The 9170-nt window shown below is 43.3% G+C and overlaps 1 non-coding gene across 1 annotated transcript; it reads right to left on the bottom strand.

Annotated features, from left to right (window-relative positions):
- Positions 1-308: 308 nt before the first annotated feature.
- On the bottom strand, positions 309-414 carry LOC119342354. Its single transcript, XR_005165554.1, has one exon. It is a non-coding gene; the product is annotated as a small nucleolar RNA R71 (small nucleolar RNA).
- Positions 415-9170: the final 8756 nt, after the last annotated feature.

Raw genomic sequence — 9170 nt, 5'->3', positions numbered from 1 at the left:
AATTTGGCCATCTATTGAGGCCGAAAATTTTGAGTTGAGGCCTGGACTTATTGCTCTCGTCTTGCAGAATCAGTTTAGAGGATTACGCAATGAAGACCCTCATGAGCACATTTGTAATGTCCTGGAGTATGCCAATACTGTCCAGTACCATGGCGTTTCCCAAGATGCTATCAAGTGTATGCTGTTCACATTCTCTCTCAGAGATGCTGCTAAGGACTGGTACTATTCTTTGCCATCAATATCATACACTTGGGGTGATATTTCGCAAGCTTTCCTGCACAGATATTTTCCACTTTACAAGCAAGCTGCAACTCGTGACCAGATCCTCAGTTTTGCGCAAGATGGAAGTGAGAGCTTGTATGCAGCTTGGGAGAGATATAAGTATTTGCTTAGAAAATGCCCTAATCATGGGCAAAAGGATTGGTTAGTGCTCCAGATATTCTATAGAGGGCTGACACATGCTTCGAGAGATCTTATTGATATGTCCGCTGGTGGAACAATCATGAACAAGACCGTTGAGGGTGCAACTATTCTCATTGAGAGCATTGCCTTCCACCAAATGCAATGGGGTTATGAAAGGCCTAGTTCAAATTCGAAGGTTGCAAGCCATCTGCAATCAGAAGCTGTGTGTTCCATAAGTGAACAGAAATCATCCATGGTGCCTAATATTCAAAACCAGCATGTTCCATTCCGGGGACAACAACATTTCAGAGCTGAATTAGATCCTCCATGTAGAAAGATTGATCTTACTTCAAGTATCCTTGATGATGATTATGATATTTTTCAAGATGATGCAACCATTGTAGATCAGATGGAAACCACAGTAGCAGATCCAATACCTCATGGCAATGAAACTGTCCAGACTGAGTCAAAGTTGCAAGAAGATGTTTATGAGGAACCTACTCTGATTGATGCTCAGTTGAGACAACAAGATATGGAGAAATTCACTTGTGTTAGTCAACTATGTGACTGGTGGAATTTAGTCGTGGCACCAATTGCCCACACTTGTGTTACAACTGTATCTGGGATATTTGTCAAGAAGAAATCATTAGCTCCACCGGTGGTTGCCTCTATCTCAGTTAAAGAGAGTATCTCAGAGAAGAATAGTGAAGATGAGATTCCAACTCCTGCACATACATCTAAGCAAGTCGGAGACATTCCAAGGAGAGAGATACAAGAGGTTGAGTCAAATTGAGAAGAGTGGATACTTCAATATCCTGAGAAGATCCCACGTGTTGCTGAGCTGCATGACTGGTGGAAGTCATCAGTGTCATTGTTGAAACTTAGCAGTGATGGTGATGAGGAGAATATTGCTCAGAAAGACAGTGAGGTAGTGATCTCAGCACCCCTACCAGATCATGTTAGTGCATATTCATAGATGGGGACACTTCATACTCAATTAGGTGTTGCTGGTAGTAGCACCATAGAAGATCCAGAGGAAGAGAGATCTCAACTTGAAGAAGAAATACTCGAAGATGAGGAACAAGATGATCCAGAGCTCGAACAACCAAGTGATCAAGTTGAAGATTCATCATCTACTACTCTTGAAGAAGCAAAAGAAGTTGCTGTAGATGAACTTGAAGAACCAGAAATTCATTTGCCTATTGTCATACAAGAGCGTGATGTAGCAGGTTTATCTAATCCTCTTGATGACATGCGTCCCTATGACTTATTTGCTTCTACCTTGCATTACATGATACCATCAATTAAGGTAGATTTGAGAAAGTATTTGCTTGGATATGATGATATATACCATGTTCATGGCATTGCTCACATTTGTTACGATTACACTTATTTTCCTCATGCTAGACCCATGCTTAATGAAACATGTCATTCTCATGTTAGTCTGGAGCTTAATGATTCATATCATCTTCATGCTAGCATTGAGCTTACTGATTTCTACCATTCTAAACATGTGCTTTATAGCTATGCTTATGTAATTGGGTACTCTATTGATGATTTAGAGGGCATCTACCCTATCACTTGTAGTTGTTGTTTGTGTGAGTCCTATTTCAGGTTTTTGCTTGTGCACGAATCAATACATGCTGACCAGGTTCGAGGTGACATCCCTTGGGATCCTGGTGGAGTCAGAGCATGGCGATGAGGAGAAGCAAGGGGGCACACACGAGGAAGAGTGAAGCTGGAGCAGGCATGGGGATAGAGAAGCAAAAAGAGAAGAGCTGCAGTTTAGAGAGCGTTGAGCGAGTGCTACTTCCTATATAAACCCGGTGAGCTGTTTCATGACCCATTCCTACTATATCATCCATTGATACATGCTGAAATCAAATGTTATTTTGGTCGCTTGAGCAATTTCTTCAATATCGTCCCGCTGAATTTTACCTTCGACATAGGGTGATTGATGTGAATATGTGAAGTGAGTGTTGAATGCCTTGTAAACTAGTGATCTACACAATGCTTGCTTTGCTGAAATTAGTGAAAGCTATTAGTTTTGAGTGCTCAAATCCCTAGTACACTAGAAAACTCGATCATTTTCTGCTTTTACCTCGATACACCTAGATCATTGAGTGTCAGATGCTGAGTTTGTGCCTAATGTGTTCCCATTGAGAGCAATCACCTAACCACTATGGATTAGCATGCTATGTTCCCTGGATCGGTAGCATGTGAACCAGACATGGAGAAGTGATGATTCCTATTTTTGTGCTTAAGCGTTGTTCATTTAAGATAAGTAATAATGAATAAATAAGTCGGACTACCTACAGTAACATGTCATGTTCCTAGGATCGTTGGCATGTGAAATCGGGTTAGCTTGGGCAGTAATTAATAATAAAAAAATGTAATTGTCGAACCAGGTGTATACCATGTTCTCGGGATCGGTGGTATGTTCCTTTGGGGAGACAAACAAACTAAAAAAACTAATAATTGGTCGAGCCAGGTGTATACCATGTTCTCGGGATTGGTGGTGTGTTCCTTTGGTGAGACTGATAAAATATTATCATTACTTCCTTCAAATTTAATAAGTGGTTCAACCACAATGTTATATTTCTGCAAATAAGTGATTTAATTCAAGTTCCTTTTGTTCTCAGGATCATGCTCTCTTTAGGAACCTTTTGGCACAGTCAGCATTTGAACTTGCTAATCTTCGTTTATCATTGCAAAAGTTTAAAATGGCCGAGTTTAATAGTGTCCTATTGGTATGTAGCACTCTTAACCATTGATTTTCACTAGCTAAGTCCAAAGCATGCAATGTTTAGAGATCTACTTCACTTGGACATTCTCTAGTCAGCTCACTATTCACTATCTTGCTCTTGTCATATGCCTTTACTTGAGGACAAGTAAAGATTTAAGTGTGGGGGAACTTGATAAGCACATTTCATATACATAATTTTGGCACATATATACACCATTTATTAATATATGTTCATCCATTCTTACTATGAACTGTGATATATTTGGATGAAAATCATATAAAAGATCATTTACTTGTCATTTGTTTCTTCTGCATAAAAGTGCGCAAAGGCACTATAAACCTCAAGATTCTGACTAAGAGGCCGAAGAATACAAGACAAGGACGGGAAAGAAAGAAGGGGGACCTGAGCATGAAGGAAAGAAAAAACCGAGGGCCAAACTAGAGAAGGGAAGGGATGTGCTTGCGAAGAAAGAAGGGAGCAGGAGGGCCAAATCAAAAAGTGGCAAATCTGATCGTGGGATCAAATCCCTAGCGCTAGCCACCGATCCCCTTTGGGCCTCGCCACATATCTCTCTCTTTCCCCTGCCTCCTTCTCCACCTCCGGCCGCCGTCGCGGTTAGGCCGGCGTGGCGGCGCGCCGCTGCATCTCCATCCACCACTCCACATCCATCCACCAACGCATCCACCAGCGCCGCTGCATCTCCCTTCACCGCGCCACCACCCAACGTTCCTCCGCGCGAGTGCCTCTGCTGCCATCCTTCTCCACTCTCCTAGCGCCTCCTGCTGTCTCTCTTCTCCACGCCCCCGCCGCTGCTGTTCTTCTTCCTCTTTTCCTCACCTTGCTGCTGCTCTGAACCTTAACTTGTTGCTGCCACTTCTTCTCTGAACCCAACGCTGCTAGCTGCTGCTCCTAATCTTCTCTGAACCCCAGCCTGCTGCTCTTTCTCTTCTCCCTCAACGCCTGCTGTTGCTTACTCTCAACGCCCCTGCTACTTCTTTCTTCTTCCACCCACTGCTCCTTCTCTTTAGATCCACAAAACTGCTGCTGCTGCTCTCTCTCTCTCTCTCTGAATTTTCTATAAGCTAAGATGTGTAAAACTTGTATTATATAGTGTATGTGTTCAGTTTCAGACTTGTGTTTGTAGTGTTACATTGGTGATCTGTGAGCTGAACCGTGGCATGTGTCACTTAGTTTGTATGTTTGATAATTAGCTATATATATATATCCCCCGTCCATTTCTAGCTTAAGAACCTTGTTACATTGTGTAGTATTTGTGTTAGCGTAAGTGCGTGTGATATATATATACGTTTGTGCGTGTCTGTGATGTGATGCATTTTATGTTTTGTCCTACATACTTGTTTCTTCCCTCTGTTAAATGTTAAATAGTTATATATATATATATATATATATATATATATATATATATATATATATATATATGTTCATGTCTTTTCAACTCCCTAGCCATTGATGTATGCTTGTGTTAGCATTTTATTTCTCAACTAAAACAAAAACACCAAAATAATACATTGAGTAAAATCCGAATCTCCCTTTGCTTCTTTTCATTTACTTTGTCGCCAATTTTCCGAAATGATCTTAGATACTTCAGGTTTATTTTCCCAGTAATCGTCACTTAAATTGTCTATCCTAGCGTTAGCCGAGCATAGTCGCTGTTGCCTAGTCCCTGTGGGGAACACGACACTCGCAGTTCGGGCGAAATATCTCACTGTACTTTCAACTGATCAACCGTACCGGATGAGGATCCGTCGTCAATCTCATCGTCCCGCCGGTTCAGCCACCCCGTCCTCCACCTCCAAGGAGCTGCCCCGATGTTACCCTCGTCTTTCGCGCCACCTCCATTCCCACACCGCCGTCTTCACCTGCACCATCGGAAGAGCATCATCATCACCGTTTCCTCGGATGAAGCTGCGGCCTAATCGGCGCCACCAAAGAGGTTGTACACTAATCGCCGCATTTTCTTCTTGATTCGATCTCACGGTGCTGCCGACGCTCGGTCCCGAGCCGACACGGCGCGGCTCCATCCCCGGTGGCATCGCCGGCCACATCCTCCATGGCGTCGCTCCCTCGGCGGTGACGTCCACATCAGTAGGAGATGCTGCTGCTTTAGCTCTCGCTCACGCTGCTGCTCTGCTCTTGCTCTCGGTCCCCTGCCTAGTCTACTCTTGCTATTGCTCTTGCTCGCGCTGCTGCTCTCGCTCTTGCTCTTGCTTGCGATGCTGCTCCGATTTGGCTACACTTCAGTCGACTGAATCGACTTTTGGGTCAGTCGATTTTCAAGGGGTGGGCTCGTCGGGGTGAAGGAAGAACCAGCCGCAGCGGGGAGGGGGGCTCGCCGGAGAGGTACCCCACTATCTATCTTAGGGTTCAGGATGGGGGCGGTGGTCGCCGGCGGTGGCGGGGCGGTGGCGTGGGGATCGCCGGAGAAAAAGCTCGGCACGGGGGGGCCTAGAGGGATGGCCGGGGCGGCGGCGGACCGGCGGTGGGGAGTGTTTTTGGGGCGGGCGGGGCGGCGCACCGCCAGCCGCGGGCGGCACGGGGCTGCTGTTTGGCCGGTGGTGGCTGGCGGCTCAGGGGGGTGGAGGTTGAAGATGAACTGTAGGCCCTTGATTTCGTATGCAACAGCTGCAAAATCGACTGACCCGAGATGAAAAAGTCAGTCGACCGACGTGTAGCCTCACCTTGCTAGTGCGTTCAGTTTTGACAACAAAATTCAGTTTCGACAACAAAATTCAGTTTCGACAGTTAGGTTCAGTTTCGACAGTTAAGTTCAGTTTCGACAGTTAAGTTCAGAGATGAGCGGCTGATGTATTTTACATCTAGCACTTTGTGGTTATGTATTTTACGTCATGTATTAGAGATGCTATTAGAATTCCACTCAGGTTAACGTTGTTCATTGTCTCTCTTGTCCTGCTTCAGCCTCGGCGTCGTAGAACTCACCGGAGCTGCTCCAACGATGAAACCCTCCATCACAGCGGAGCAGTACCTCGGGCTCCATCTCCAGACGCCTAAGATCTTCTTCCCCTCCTCCGACAGCAAAGTCAGCCGGAGCATCCTCACCGGCCAACCCAATCACGCTGAGATTGACATGGCTTCGCCAAAGAGGTTGTACACTTGTTGCATCTCTTTTTTACTCTACATGTTATATATATTGTCCACTGAGCACTCGTAGTAACGGGAAATACGATTATTTTATCCTACTATATGACAAGCAGTGAGGTACCAGGCAACTTAGCTATCCGTGATGGACTCTCTTGAACACCATCATTATTTATCTCTGCGCCTTTGAGCTGTGCATTTGTCGATGGGCCTGGGAGTTGAGCTAGTATGGCAGTGGCCTGGGTCCAAAGTAATAGAAGTAGCACAAAAACATTTTTTTAGTGTAGGATTTTCCTTGCTCAAGCCTGCCTACTAGAATCGCCAGTGCTTGAAAGGAAAAGTGAATGAAAAACATAGGAATTGGAAAGTTTCCTATGGTACTACTTTTCATGAATTTGGTGCAAATGAATGGAGCAAAGGAAAACTGTAGGATTTGTTCCTTTAGTGTCTCCTTGAAAGAAAAACCATAGGAATTCTAATTTCCACTTCTCCTCCTTTTCATATTCCTATTCATCAAGCACAAGACTAACAGATAGTAGCATAATAGCATTATAATCGTACATTTTCTTGTGGTTTGACTTAATCTCACCATGCTTTTTTGCATCATGTGATCTTCCAATTGTTGTGAATCAAACACCCAGGTTGGCCGAAATCCTATGTTTTTAAATTCTCTGTTTTGCACATGCATTCCTATCCTATTCCTGTCTATTTCCTATCCCTGCATTGTTAGAATTCTCAAATTCAAACAAGCCCTTACTCAATTACTTCTGTTACAGATATGTGTCAAAGAAAACCTTGTGTGGTTTGTCCTGCTCCTGCGGCGCTGTGTTCCACCCCAGCTCAGCTGCTCCAACAACAGAAGGGTTCACCACAGCAGGGATCCGCTCTCCAGACTATCTTTCGCCGCCTCAGATCTTCTTCCCCGCCGCCGGCAGCCACGACAACTGCATTACCATCATCAACTGAGCAGATGACCTTGAGGACTACACAGGTCCGCAAGAGAGGTCACACTCTTCCGTGTCTGCTTACGTTATGCGTCGCTTAATATGATGACATGCTACATTATCGTCGTATTCACCTATTAGACTCCGAGTCAGGTCCAAACTAATGCTGAAACTTGAGTATTTAAATGGTTGTGGGGTACATATTGGGGCAGCAATCAGTACTATCTGTCTACTATCTGGTTAATCTCCGGTGTCTACTAAGAGTTTCATGTTGGGTGCAAACAAACATTAAAGGAGCCATTATCTGTATTTTTAACTAAAGCTATTATCTGCCTGCTATCATTGGTTTTGAGTCTATCCACAGTTTGTTACCATCACTCTGGATTTGTGCATGCACTCCTTACATAATCTCACTATGTTTTATTCCTATGCATGCTAGTTATTGTACACAATGGAACTAATCATGTAGAGCAAAAGAGACGAGCCTTGCGTGGCAATAAAATTTCATGCAGACGTTGTTCCATGGTGGGCGCAAAGGCAGCCCCCCTCCACCCATTTCGGATCGTAATCAAGAGGAAGATAACTGTTCTGAGGGGGATTCAGAAGGAGAAGACCACTCCTATTTACCCCATGAGGTCTTCGCTCTAACTTGGCATGCTGATGTTGGTAATATCATGCATATGGTGCCTTGCATTGCTTACTGTATACATTAAAGATGTCATCTGCTTAGTTTAGACATGCTTTGTGTCAATGCCATCTGTTTAGTTTCTTTATCGTATATGTGAATCATGCAATGCCATCTTGTCTAGCCAGGCATCATATATTTGAATTTTTCAATGCCACCCTGGTTAGCCAGTCATCTTATATGTGAATTATATCATGCCATTATTTTTTTATTATGTGTTAAATTTGTTAACAATTTTAGTACATTCAATTACTCTTCCTGTGCATCAGCCATTTGGCACGGTCATGGAAAAATCTGGAGTGGAAACAAGGTCTTCAGAGCATACAATGCTATCTGATGAAGCGCATGTCTTGCTGGTTACCGATAGCTCCTCAGAGGAGGATTCAGAGACAGATGACCAGTCATATTTCCAACCTGAGGTGCATGCCCTAACTTGGCAGGGTTATGTTACTCATATCGTGCGTATGGTATCTTGCATTGCTATGTCATTTGTTTAGTTTAGACATGCTTTGTGTGAATGCCACCTGTTTAGTGTCTAATTACCATATATGTGAATTATGCAATGCCATCTTGTTGCAAGACATTATATATGTGAATGATGCAATGTTATCTTGTTGCAAGGCATTATGTATGTGAATTATGCAATGCCATGCTGTTTAGGCAAGCGTCATATATGTGAATTATATCATGCCGTCCTTTTTTTGTATTTCTCATTGCTTTTGTCGACAATGTTTGTATATTCAACTGCTCTTCCTGTGCATCAGCCATTTGAATTAGTGATGGAGAAATCTGGAGTGAAAACAAGGTCTTCAGAGCAGACAATGCTACCTGCTGAAGCAGATATCTTGCTGGTTATAGATAGCTCTTCAGAGGAGGATTCGGAGGCAGATGACCAGTCCTATTATCCCCCTGAGGTGTATGCTCAAACTTGGCAGGGTTATATTACTCATATAATGCATATGTTGTATTGCAATGCTTAGTTTTTACATCATATACACAATATTGAATGCCATCTCCTTAGTTGACACATCATATATGCAATTGCCCTCTGCTCACTTCCTTAGTATATAAATCATATATTTGAATTATGTCATGCCATGATGTTTACATAGACAACATGTATCTGAATTATGGCATGCCAACCCATTTTCTAAAGACATAATATAGTTATATCATCTCATCCTGTTTACATAGTCATCATATTTTAAATTATGTCATTCTATCCGTGAATTATATCATGCCATCATGTTTCCATCGACGGCATGTTTGTGATTT

This window comes from Triticum dicoccoides, chromosome 7B, assembly GCF_002162155.2.
Source record: "Triticum dicoccoides isolate Atlit2015 ecotype Zavitan chromosome 7B, WEW_v2.0, whole genome shotgun sequence".
NCBI classification, from domain to species: domain Eukaryota; kingdom Viridiplantae; phylum Streptophyta; class Magnoliopsida; order Poales; family Poaceae; genus Triticum; species Triticum dicoccoides.
Note: the sequence above shows the minus strand (reverse complement) of the source record. Positions and strands in the feature narration are given on the sequence as shown.